The sequence below is a fragment of the Mustela nivalis genome (assembly GCF_964662115.1).
Source record: "Mustela nivalis genome assembly, chromosome: 6".
In the NCBI taxonomy this organism is placed as follows: domain Eukaryota; kingdom Metazoa; phylum Chordata; class Mammalia; order Carnivora; family Mustelidae; genus Mustela; species Mustela nivalis.
Window position 1 is genome coordinate 12,222,447 of NC_139025.1, and position 13,474 is coordinate 12,235,920.

Below are 13,474 nucleotides of genomic sequence, written 5' to 3' on the forward strand. Positions count from 1 at the left end.
GAAGCTAAGCCAAGGAACTCTGAGAGGGCAGTGGTCGCATAGAAGCCAGAACTCCATGTCCACAAGCAGGATGGCTCTGAAGGCGCCACGTGAGCACAGCCTCCTGTGGACCGGACGCTGAACGGCCCAGAATTGAGAGCTCTCTACGCAGGATTTCAGAGAAGGAAGGAGCCTCTCCCCAGCCCTGCTGTTCAAGTCCAAGTGGAGAGAGTGGGGAAAGGAATCCATCGAAGAGAGAATAACAACTAAAAAAAGGTTGACTCCATTCCTCCAGCCACTCTGTCTAGGTAAACACTGAAAACACGAGTTCTGAGCCCTACTCGGGCGGGGTTACCCTTCCTGGGTTGGTTCTCCACGGACTCCCACTGAAGGGCTCTTAAGAAGGCTCTAACTCTACCTCTCTGAGAGGTCTTTGCAATTTAAGATCCTCTGACAGCTCAAACTCTTTCACTATCTAAAGAAAGGGTCCGTGGTGGTGGTACTCTGGGTACCAAGGAGGGGCTCAGAGGAGACTCTGAGGGCAAGGACCTCAGGCAGGTCCCTCCCGTCAGCCACACACTGTAATTTTCTCTTCCTGCCCCCAGCCTGTCCGAACCATTACGTATTGGAAGGACGTGGGCCACAGGTCTGTGTCCTACGTGCTTCTCAAAAAACCAGCCGTGGAGACGGATGACGAGGAGCTGCAGCGCTGGAAACACAGAGAACACCGTGCCAGCCCCTCCCTGACCTAATGGGCTCGGTGTCCTTCCTCCACACCCTCTCTGAGCCCCCGGACACACTCCTCCCCACTCTGAGCTGAATGGATCCACACCTCTAAAGGCTTGGACAAATTTTTAAAAAAAAATACGTTCTCCATCTCATCAAATAACAAAACTCTTTCCAGATTCTTCTGTGCCCCTCTCCCCATCTCTGCCGGCAGAGAGAACAGACAAATATGCACTCAAACTCCTGGGCCAGTGGCACTAAAGAAACTCACCGTTCCCTGTACGAGGCAGCCCCCAGCCACGGACCATTTCTAAGCCGCCCTGAAACCAAAGATTCAGAGTGAGACCATCCGCTCACCCAGCCAGTGGGGTCTGGTCCTGTAACAGCCGCCCCCGCCCCCAACGCCAGGTGCTGGGACGGGGTGAGTGGGAGGGGGTAACAGTTCCCTGGCACATATGGAACCTGCTAAGCGTCACAGATTCCAGGCTGGGGAGCACAGACATCTAGGTTCTGTGACAGGAAGTGGATTTTTAGGCGATGAATGGCGTGATGAAGAGGATGCCGGATGGCTTAAGACGGGCGGCAGGTTGGAGATGCGGCAAGAATCAGCCCAGGAAAGATCTGCCGGAATACGAATGCCTTTAGGTAGTGTAGGTCCCGCCCAGTTCCACCGAGTCCCCACTGCTCTCTGCTGCCTTAAATCCAGCGACTTCAAACAAGTGTCCCCACAGGCTGGACCCCTGACGGCATCGGAGTCAGAAATCCCTGGTCTTCGGGCTCTGACCTCAACAAAGGGGAGAGGCTGTGGTTAGAAGCCAGCTAGTAATTCTGGCTGTCTCCAGATTTCTGTCTAGTCCCACCGAAGGAAATCCATCCTGGCAGCCACCATTCCCCACCCTCTCCTCTCCCCAGCCCCTCGCAGCCGCCAATGTGTTCTCTATCTCTACGGATTTACCTGTTGTGGCTATTTTATACAAATGGACAGGTGACAGGTGACACATCTGGTAATTTCACGTAGCATAATGTTCTCCAGGCTCCTCTGTATTATAGCTTGTAGCCACACGGCACGCCTTCCTACGGTTGAGTAATATTCCTTCGTACGCATAGACCACAAGTTGTTTATCCATCTGTCCACGACAGACATTTGAGCTGTTTCCACTTTTTACTTACTGTGAGGAAGCGCCGCTATGCACACATAGGTCCGTCTATTTGTTTCGGACCTGTTCTCCGTCCTTGGGGATATGCACCGAGGAGCGGAATCACTACGTTGTGATGGTAACTCCATGTTTGCTGCTTCCCTCAGCAGCCGCCCCATTTTACATCCCCACCAGCAGTGGGAGAGGGTTCCAATTTCTCCACATCCTCAACACACCATTTTCCCTTTTATTTACTTTTAAAAAAAGAAAAATTACAGCCATCCTAGAGGATGTGGAGTGGTATCTCACTGGGATTTTTTGACTTGCATTTCACTACTGACCAGTGATGCTGGGCATATAGCCATGTGCTTGTTTGCCATTTGTGTATCTCTTTTTAAGAAATGTCTCTTTGCTCTTAATCTCAGGAGACAAATTGAGGGTTGCTGGGGGTGGGTGGGTGGGATGGAATGGCTCGATTATGGACATTGGGGAGGGTATGCGCTATGGTGGTCACTGTGAATTGTGTAAGACTGATGAATTACACAACTGTACCCCTGAAACAAATAATACATTATATGTTATCTTAAAAATGCAGGAAAAAAAGAGAAACTTTTTTTGTTTTGAGTTATAAGACTTCTTTCTATGGGGCACCTGGGTGGCTCAGTGGGTTAAGCCTCTGCCTTCGGCTCAGGTCATGATCTCAGGGTCCTGGGATCGAGTCCCGCATCCGGCTCTCTGCTCAGCGGGGAGCCTGCTTCCTCCTCTCTCTCTACCTGCCTCTCTGCCTACTTGTGATCTCTCTCTGTGTCAAATAAATAAATAAAATTTTTTTAAAAAGACTTCGTTCTATAGATTCCATGCACTAAACCCTTACCAAATAGATGACTTGCAGATAGTTTCCCTTTCTGTAGCCTGTCTTTTCACGTACGTGACAATGTCCTTGGATGCACAAAAGCTTTTAACTTAGATGAAGTCCACTTTATCTGTTTTTCATTTTGTTGGTCATGCTTTTGATGAAATATCAAGGATTCCATTGCCAAAACCAAGTTCATGAAGATCTGCCTCTATGTTTTCTTTTACTAGTTTTACGGGTTCAGCTCTTATAACGAGGTCACTGATCCATTCTTAGTTCATTTTTGTGTATCACAAGAGGGTGTTCAAGCTCACTGGTTGGCATATGACTATCCAATTGTCCCGTTTGTTAAAGAAAAAGACTTTACTTTTAGAAACAGAATGGAGTAGTTCCCTCCCAGTACACTTTCCCTGGGGAAAGGGAAGTTAGAATCACAGCAGCTTATCTCCTGTACCCTTGAACTTCTGAACTTCTACCACCAACAAACAGCCACAGCAAGAACAAATTATTGTGCTTTACTTAGAAAATTTAAGAATGCTTTATCAAAATCTAACAACGTCCGTCCAAGTATTGTGTAAAGCTCACCTCTCACAGGTAGGGCAGCGGAACAAATGCTGAAAACAAGTCCAGCGTAAGTCAATGTGGGGGTGGGGGGCTGGCCAGGTAGGAGGGCTCAGAGAGGAAAAGGTCCATCTGAACGAAAAGTCTTACTGATTAACCTGACAGAGAGGTTGGATGGAGAAGGGGGAGGGTCCCAGCCCTTCAGATGTGGGTGACAAGTAGAATGGTGGCATCCTTGATTGAAGTTGAAAGGCAAAGCCCTTTGAGGAAGCCAAGTTCAATTTGGGATGACGAAATGGGTATAGGGCAACGGTAACAAGAGTCAGTATGGATCAGAAAAAGCCCAAAAAGCAGATCATTTAAATCCCAGCCTTGACACTCTACATGTGACCCTGGACAAGTTTCATAAACTCTGCGCTTCTACTCTCACTTCTATAAAACGGGGATAAAGATTAAAGGCAACGTAGTAACGAAGCACCTAGCAGAGGGCCTGACACCCAAACAGGGACTCGGGACACCACAGCTATTAGTGTTACTCTGATGATTCAGTGTCTCGTGCGTAAGTGCAAGCCAGGGGACTCAGCAGCCAACGTACTGAAGACACTGGTAGGAAACCTGGGAGTTGCTGACAAATGGTAACTCAACAATAATGTTTTGCTGTAGAAATAAATGGAATGGTTGATAAATTAATAACACTAGCTATCCATTATTGATCCCTTGCTATGTAGTGGCACGATGCTCTTTGCATACAACGCCTTAGTTAATCCTCAAACCAACTCTATGAAGTAGGTACAAATATTTTCCCAATTTTACCCATGCTGAAACAGACACAGAATGGTTAAGTCAGTTGCCCACGGTAGAGAAGAACGGAGATGGGCTCCAAAGCCAGACCTCTCTTCATGTGCTGTGCCACCCAGAGGATAGAAGGGAATCCTAGTGCCTTTCAGGCTTATTTCATTTCCTGCCAGATGCCTAGACCGGTCTTTACCAGCCTTTTTCTGAATTGTTCCTTCAGCACCCAAAACCACTATCATACAATTTCACACATGCGCTTCTTTTAAATCATTCCCCAGTACTGCGGGCAGGTGTGTCCCACCATCTCCTCCAGAAGGACTCCTCGTGGGCAAAAACCCCATTCTCTGTCTTCCGGAATCCATACTATTCTCCCTCCAGGTACCAGCACAGAACCAGACTCTATGAAAGAAGTGACCCCTTGCTGGTCATTTATTTCAGTAAATAAGTAGCTTGTGCATTTCTCAGACTACCACCCTGTGGATGCCCGGAACAGGGGGGAAGTGGACACCCCCCCCCCCGGTGCCATCCATCCCTGGGGCATGAAGGGGAGCCAGCGTGTACGAGGCAAGAAAATGAGACTGAGAGAGGAACACCACAGCCACGGTTCACTGGTGACTACAACATCTAGCTGCCACCAGGTCGGGTCGGGGGACGCAGGAAAGAGAAGCGACTGATTCTGCCCTTAAGGGCCTTCCATACATACTACACGGAAAGATACAAGACAAAATTGAATATTAGGTGAAGACAAAGTGTACATCAACAGGGGCCAACGTTTTGCTACAATCAGGAAGATAGGCAGTTTTCCAAGCCTCCATAACCCACGGACAGAATTCACGATTATTTCCAGATCAGGAACCAACTATACACCACTTAGCATTTTTCTTTACACTGACTTTTTAAAAATTACTAAAAGAAATTTTGTATTATTATAAATGAAAAACACAAATATTCTAATATCAGTTAACCTGTACAAATAAAATGAAAACAAAAATAACCGTAGATCCTGTCACGGGTCAAACCCTGAGCCTAGGGCCTTCAGTCTGTTAGAAAGAAACATTTAGAAATGTTGAAAGGAATATAGGAAAACTGGGACAAAATGAATGTCAAACCTGCATAAATACAGAGGGAGGAGTGACTTTTCTACGGGATTCAGTGGCATTTCATACACACCCTCTGAAAGGCCATATCCTGTTAGGTTATTAGAGGCAGAAATAATTCAGATGGGGATGGCCACAGAGGGCTCGGTGTCTGACTAATACCATTTAGCTGGAGGCCAGGCACTCAAAACTTGGCATAACTGAGGAGACACTCCCATATGTCATAATGGTAAATTTAGCTTTGGTTGATGATTTATCATTTTGAGATTTCTTATTTATTATTCATCTCCATTAGCACGAGGGGCTCTGATCTGCTAAACGCTCACCTTGGCGCCAGGACTCCCGTCCCCCAGACTTTCATTTAGTTTGAATGAATCAGCACCATCTCTCCCTGAATGGGCAACTGGTCTACCTCTTGAGGGTTGGGCTCTGCTTGGTTGAGTCTCTCCCCTCCCCCAATTTATTGTCCAATGTATATACAAACAGAAGAGTGTGTGTATGGTTTAAAGAAAAGGAGATGAAAACTCCTGTACCCTACCCAGTCCCTTAGAAGCTCCCTGTGTCCCTCCCTCATCACATCCCTTTCCTGACTTCTGCCATTCATTCCTTTCCTTCTTTTTTTTTTTTTTTTTAAAGATTTTATTTATTTATCAGAGAGAGAGAGATGGGGAGAGAGCAAGCACAGGCAGACAGAATGGCAGGCAGAGGCAGAGGGAGAAGCAGGCTCCCTGCTGAGCAAGGAGCCCGATGTGGGACTCGATCCCAGGACACTGGGATCATGACCTGAGCCGAAGGCAGCTGCTTAACCAACTGAGCCACTCAGGCGTCCCTATTCCTTTCCTTCTTTTTATATTTTACCACCTATTCTGAAATAAGTTACTGTTTAGTTCGGAAAGAGCGAGGGGCAGGTATGTATGGAGCTAGGCATACTAGTTTTCTGGGGCTGCCACAACATGACTACCACAAACGTGGTGGCTTACAACAGAAACTTATTCTCTCTCTGTTCTAGAGACTAGACTTCTAGTCCAAAGTCAAGGTGTGGCCAGGACTCTGCTCCCTTCAAAGGCTCTTGGGAAGGAAGAATCCTTCCCTTCCTCCTCTAGCTGCTAGTGGCTTCCAGCAATTCTTGGCACTCCTTGGCTCAAGGCAGCATTAACTCCAGCGTCTTCATCTGGCTGTGTGCCCTGTGTATGTCTGTCTTTGTGTCTTCGCATGGCCTTCTCATCTCTGTGTGTTCAATCCAAATTTCCCTCTTCTTATCCAGAAACCAGTCTCTGGATTGGAGCCAGTCTTCATCTAACACAGCCTCGTCCTGACTTGATATCTACAAAGACTCAGTTTCCAAATAAGGTCACATACACAGGCGTGAGCACCTCCATATTTCCTTGCTCTGAATTCACCTTGGCCTACCTCCGGTTCCTGGGTTGGGCAAAGCAAACACTCATCTATCCAGTAGCGGGGCAAGGAGCTTCATCAGCACATGAGCAAGACAGCCAAGTGCAGATAAGAATCTGCACCAGGCTCCCCCAGGCAGTGAGTCCTCAGGTTAAATCAATGGAACACCACCAGCAGCTGAGTTGGCCATGACAGCCCTGAGTCACACTGCCGGATGTCAACTGTCCAATCTCCAGGTCTCAGTCATGCTCCCGGAGACCCCCCCTTCCCAATTTGTGGGGCTTTTCCCCTCATTCCTCTCCTGTCCCTGTGTCCCACACCCCACTTTTTCTCTTTGCTGGCTTCTTCTCTTGCTTTGGTGGTGTGCCTTCTCCAGTAGCGCCCTTAGAAAAGAATGCATGGAAGGTTCTTTTTTGTTATTGTTGGAAAATGTCTCTTTTCCATCCCTATACTTGGTACAAAAATGATGAGAGATTTACCTTCATAATTCTGAAGACATTGTGCATCATTTTCTCGCTTTCGACACTGCTGTTAAAAAGTCTCAAGCCATTTTGTTTCCTGATACTCTGTAAGTGATGCGTCTTTTTCCTTTGGGAAATTTCTACTCTCTTCTTGGTCCCCTGTGGTCTGAAATCTTAGAGGGATGTGGCTTGAGGTGAGAACTTAGTGAGTACTTTGAAATCTACACAATCATGTCTTTCAGTTACAGAGAATTTTCTTGAAGTATTTTCCTGTTAATTTCCTCACCTATATTTCTGTTTTCTCTCTCTATAGAATAGAATCCATTATTCAGATACTGGGCTTTCTAGACTGGTCCTTCAATTTCCTGATCTTGTCTCCTCTATTTTTCCCATCTTTTTATCTTTTTTCCTCTTCTTTCGGAGGTATCATCACTTTACCTTCAAACACTTCTATTGGGTTTTTCATTTTCCTATCACGGTTTTAATTACTCTTTTTCCTTCTCCGAATTTTTTCTTTTTGGGGGGACTGATGCTGATGTATTTGTGTAACAGCTGTTTTTGTAACATGGACACAGTCTTTTCTTCTGAGGGTATCACTGATGGTTCTTTTTTACTTTGTTGTCTCCCAGCGCAGTTTGCTTGAGCTGCTTTTCCTGTTTGTGCTTTGGCCTCTAAGGCGATTTTGCTCAGGGTCCCAGCAATCCTTGGTTGTCTGCTCACGACTGAGAGCCAAATTGTGCTTTGGTTTTATTTTTTTTTTTTTAAAGATTTTATTTATTTATTTGACAGAGAGAAATCACAAGTAGATGGAGAGGCAGGCAGAGAGAGAGAGAGGGAAGCAGGCTCTCTGCTCAGCAGAGAGCCCGATGTGGGACTCGATCCCAGGACTCTGAGATCATGACCTGAGCCGAAGGCAGCGGCTTAACCCACTGAGCCACCCAGGCGCCCTGTGCTTTGGTTTTAAAAAGGAGTCCTTATAGTTTAAAGTACCTACTGCAATATTTACCAATAATATGAAATGATTCATATTTCATCGGAATTTCCCTTCACACATTCCCTTCAAAATAATCAAGGCTGGGGGGTGAGTGAAATGACAGAAGAAAGAGGAGCTCCCACGAGTTGGCCAGTGTCGACATTGGTGAGTACAAGGGCACGCGTGTGGATTCTCCTTCCTTGTGACCCTTCCATGGTAAGTATGCAGGGTGAGGTCTGAGGGACCCAAAGCGGACTAGAACCTCCCAGCGCACGGGAGGAATCTGTCAACCTTGAGCTTGACGGTGGGGAGATCCGGGCCAACCTAGGTCAGAATATCTCCAAACAGCTCGGGAAAGCAAGTCCTGGCCACCAAGGTGCTGGGAAGCCCATCACAAGGAGAGCCGAGGCGATCTCGGAATGCAGGCATCAGCCCCGAGACACTCACTTCATCCCTCCTTTTCCTATAAAGCACCTATACCTTCCACTGTGCCCAGACCCCACCCAGAAACGGTTTACCCCCCCAACCCCAAAAGGAGAAGCGGTCAGGTGGCATGGACTGGAGAAGACAGGCCCACAGAGCTGCAGGGCGTGCCGAACCACTGCTGCCCAGTCTTGGTTACTCGGGGACCCTGCTTCGCCCCGGCTGCCTCCTGCTGCCGTGTGCTGGGCTTTTCAGGCATCTGTGATTACAAACTGACTGATGGGTTCTTTGCTTTCCTCACAATCAGCTTGAAATGATCTTTCTCAATTTCCTAAGACTTCTTCAATTTCCTAGGTCGGCTAGTTACCTATTTCCCACCTTCCCAAACTAGGCTGCCGTGGCCTCCTCTCCTGCCGCCTCGGGAGTTTCTGCGGTTTCCTGGGATTCTGAGAACCGAGCGCCAGCAGACGCAGTCCGTGCCCGTGTCCAATCTGCCAGCCTGGCCCAGGGTCCTGCCTCAGTTTTGGTTGTTTTCTCGGTATAGGGAGAAGCCAAATGGTGTGGTCTGTACCCAAGGGCCCCCTGCAAGGGAACTTTCCTTGGCTTAGTTCTTCCACCTCTCCAGTGACACAAAACCGGGGCTCCTGCTCGTTCCGGCCACACCGCAGTCCAGCCACCAGCTCCCCGCCACGGCGTCCCCTCCCTCCCGCTGCGCAGGAGCAATGTCTGAGCTGCAACGAGGCAGAAAGAAAAGAGCAGGAGCTGAAAGCCTAGAACGTCTCGTTCCAGCTCGACCACTGGGCAACCTGCACTGGGCCCCTGCTCCCCACTTCTGACCTTCTGGGAATCTGTAACTCCCTGAAAGCAGAGCCCCCTGGAAGGGCCTGCCTCACGGACCACTAGCGTGCAGTGGGAGCGTGGCCAGCCGGCGTCTCCTGGCCTCTCCTGGCCCCTGGTCCTCTGCCACTCCGGCCCTCCAGGCAGGAACAGGAGAGATCAGACTTGCTTACGAAGGCAAATGATCCCCCACCTAGACTCCCTGACTCCCCGCCTCAGCAGGTGTGGTGCAGGCGGGAGACGGCCCGGAGACACAGCCAGCAAGGCTCCAGCCGGCCCGGCAAGGTCAGCAGAGTTCCACCGGGTTCCATGGGCACAGCCAGCCACGCCGAGCTTCCTGGCGACACTCGGCATGGGCAGCCAGAAGGCGCTGTCGGAAGAGCCATGTAAGGGTGAGAGAACGGGGTGGGCTTAGGATCACTCTCTCTGGGTGTGGAAGAGGAAACCAAAGGAAACCACTGGGTGTGTGAAAGCGCTCCGGGCGCAGCCGAAGGGCACTCAGCACAGTGACCTTGTGTGACCCACCTCTGGTGACCCAGAGCTGGAGCACAACCGAACCGCAATGGCCTCCCTTTCCACGCCGGTCACCCGAGGAGGCTGGCGACAAAGGTCTCTGATCGAATCTGTTTAGACAGTGCTCCCCAAACCTGTCGGAGGGCTGGCGACATCAGAGTCACCAAAGGAGCTACAGCAGTGATTCCTGACCTCTTGAAATAGGTCCTTCCAGCTTTCAAGCAAATGCTACTCTGGCGGTCAATGTACTTTCAGGGTTAAGAAGGAAACCGTCACCAGAGCTAATGTTTCTGGGAGCTTCGGGGCTTGCTGTGCACCAGGCTAAGTGATTTGCTAAGTGATTTCCATAATTGGAACACTCTCAGTAAGCCAGGGAGGCACTATCAGATGTGGAACCACAGTCCAGAGGCTGGTCCACAGGTGCTAAGAGGCAGAGCCAGGACATAGCCCAGGGTTGAATGAAATCCTAGTCAGTGCCCGACCACCCCACCATATTAAAATACCCACGGAGAAAGACCCACTTTCAATCCAATTTGTATTGATCAACACGACAGCATCTACATTTGAAAAACAGACATTCGAATACTTACACTCTCTGCCAACACTTAGATTCAGAAAGACCTTGCAGCAGCCCCACCCCTCGAGGTCTGCAGCCACCCCTGGGAGCCAGTGATGGCGATGATACAACCAGAAGCTGGACAGGCAGAAAGCAGAAGGCTACTGCCCTTGATAAAAAAGTCTACCTGTCGGCCATCAGCTCACATCCAGGCCGGCGTCTCAAATCCTCCAGCTCCAGAGGAGTGGATGGGAGAGAAATCTCCAAGGAAGGGTTAAAACAGAAGGACAGAGTCAGCAGCGTTCCATGAGGAAGAGAAAACAAACTGAAAACACAGCAGAAAAGAATTGCTACGTTAGCAATCCTGGCAACATATCATGGAAGCACTAACAAGGGATTAATGATAGGAAAAGGGCCTGAAAGCTGTGACCCAGACGGAGAGTCGCCCTTCCGTGGTTATCTGCCCCTCATCCCATAGTGACAGAACCCTCATGTGCAGGAGGGGCGCCTGGCCACATGTCACGTTAACTATGTTTCCCGTCCTTCCTGTTCCAAAGCACAACCCGGTAGCTTAGAAGTATCAAGAGTTCTCAGTTCACGGCCTTTAGACCTTCTTCATCCCTCCCTCCACTGTGCTACCTGGAACACAGATGTGATGGCTGCAGATCTAGCCGCCACCTTGGGCCTCGAGGGTAAGATCCTGCCCCAACGTAGGCAGAGCGGTGAATGGGAAAGGGTCTACGGCTTGTGGAAGGGAGCTACCCTGCTAATCATGGGCTGTCTCCCGCCAGACTTTGACATACAAGAGGAAAAAAAAAAAAAAAAAGACTTCTTTCAGCCATTGTTATTTTGGGGATCTTTTTTCTCATTAGCTAACCTAATCTAACAGATACAAAGCTCAATTCCACTCCTACAACATTTCTTGGAGCAAAAAGACATATTAAAATTGAAAATCTAAACCAAAAGCAACATCCCAGTCAATAAAATCTCCATACGATGCGGCCAAGGATTTGGACAGCCTCTCCAAGCGTCTATAAAATGAATCAACTTGACAAGTTTCAGCTGCATGTTTTTTAAGGAGTATGTCATGTTCTATAATAAGTGTTGACTTAAATCTGTTTTTCCTTTTCTTTAAAGAGTCCCCTGTTAAGAGAGCCCATATGCACAGTGCTAAGTACAGGGTGTTCAAATATAAATTAAACTAGCACCTCCCCTCAAGAAGAGGGGCCAGGAGGAAGACTCAGGGAGTAAGACAGGATAGAGCAGGAAACCTTTGTTTTATATTCTAAACCTTGTGATATGATTTGGCTTGTTAATAGATATTATACATGCACTTTAAAATACATATATAAAAAAGATGTAGCAGGCAAAATTTAATATATGTGAATATATTTTAGTAAAACATTAGTATGTAAAAACACATAGTTTGATCAGATTTCTTTTTTTTTTTTTTTTTTTTTTTTTTTCCCTTAAGAATATGCTGTCTAGGGGCGCCTGGGTGGCTCAGTGGGCTAAAGCCTCTGCCTTTAGCTCAGGTCATGATCCCAGGATCCTGGGATTGAGGCCCACATCGGTCTCCCTGCTCGGCGGGAACCTGCTTCTCCCTCTCCCACTCTCCCAGCTCGTGTTCCCTCTCTCGCTGTCTCTCTCTCTGTGTCAAATAAATAAATGAAATCTTAAAAAAAAAAAAAAAAAAAAAAAGAATTAGTGGGGAGTTTTGCTTAGAGTTGGCAGGCTGGACTCTGCAAACCCAGGACAGCACTGGTCACCTTCGAGTCACACCCCCCAGAAGGAACAGCAGTGAAGTCACGGGGAGAGCGGACTTCATGTTCAGTGGTCAAACGTATGAGGATAAGCACTAGGAAAACAGAGGAATCCCAGGACCTTAAGTCCTGCTCTCTCCACTGGACCTTCACCTTCAAAACAGGTGTATATTCGGTGCTGGGCAGTAGCAGGAAGGTCCGATCCAGCTGTTCTGTGGAGCCCAACACAGGATGATCTTAACCCGAGATCTGCTTGGACTCACGGAATCCTTTCCCATCGGCCCTTCATGGAAAACCCTGGACTGACCGTCTCCAATTTCCCATCCGTCATCAGGGCCCCGTCACTTGGTCCAATGCTTCAGTCCTATCCCTTTCGCTGCAGAATCTTCCCTCCCTGTCTGCACCCACACTACATCCACACCTCTTTTCCCTGTTCTAAAATGTGTGTCTACCAGGCTAGTAAGAAGGGCCTCTAGAGAGGGGGGAGAGAAAGGTCGAGGTTCACAAATCGGACATGCAAAGAACAAGGTCAACTCCAAAAGCTCCGTACCTCAGCTGCCCGGTTCACCGGGAGCCACAGTCAACCATGGGAGAGACATCGCTCACTGCTCGTGCGCCCCAGGAGGGACCATTCTCTCCATCCCTAGGTGGAGGGAAGGGTTAGTTTAGAGAAGATTCTCTTTGCTCCATCACAGCCCAGGGGCCAGAAAGTCAACCCTGGGAGACTAGCCTGATGCTCTTCAAAGTGGTCAGGACCCCGGGTGGAGTTCTGAGGAACAAGGGTCAGCCCTTCACGGGAGGGTCCCAGCAGGTCAACTCTTACTTATGATGCTGGGCTCGGCCCACAGACCATGATGTCCCACCCTGACTGTCGCATCACACCATGGGTGGAAAGGGGTGATCCAAAGCCTCTAAAACACAGCTAACATCCAGGATCAGAAGAGTCACCAGGAGAGAATCCAGGCTGTTACCCAAGAAAGCAAGACTCCTCCCTGTTAACATTCCTGCCTGGGAATCTACTGACTTTGCCCACTTAAGGACACAATTGCTTTGGTTACTGGAAAAGGCCAACAGGTCCCCACATGGGCAAAAGGGGGAGGGGGAGGGAGGGATGAAGAGATGCTCCCACAGGGGAAACAGGACGGAGCGCCCCTCATTCTCACATCCCCGCTCTGGTCCTAAGTCCACCCTTGTAGCCACTGCTCGTACTTATGGGGCACTAACGACACGCCAGGCTCTGTGCTAAGCATTCGGCATGCGCCAAGCCCATCAAAAACCTCAAGCAATGGGCACTGTTTCATCACTACCTACAGATGAAGACACGGTAGCCAACTGAAGTGAGGATATTCCTCTGAGCTACGCAGCCAGTAAGTGGCAGAGCTGGGATGATGAGCTTCTGCTCCCAT

At 48.7% G+C, this 13,474-nt stretch overlaps 1 protein-coding gene across 2 annotated transcripts in view; it reads right to left on the reverse strand.

The window, feature by feature from the left end:
* MAP3K9 (mitogen-activated protein kinase kinase kinase 9) overlaps positions 1-13,474 on the reverse strand; it is a 73,914-nt gene that overhangs the window by 31,981 nt on the left and 28,459 nt on the right. The gene's annotated exons all lie outside the window — the stretch shown is intronic.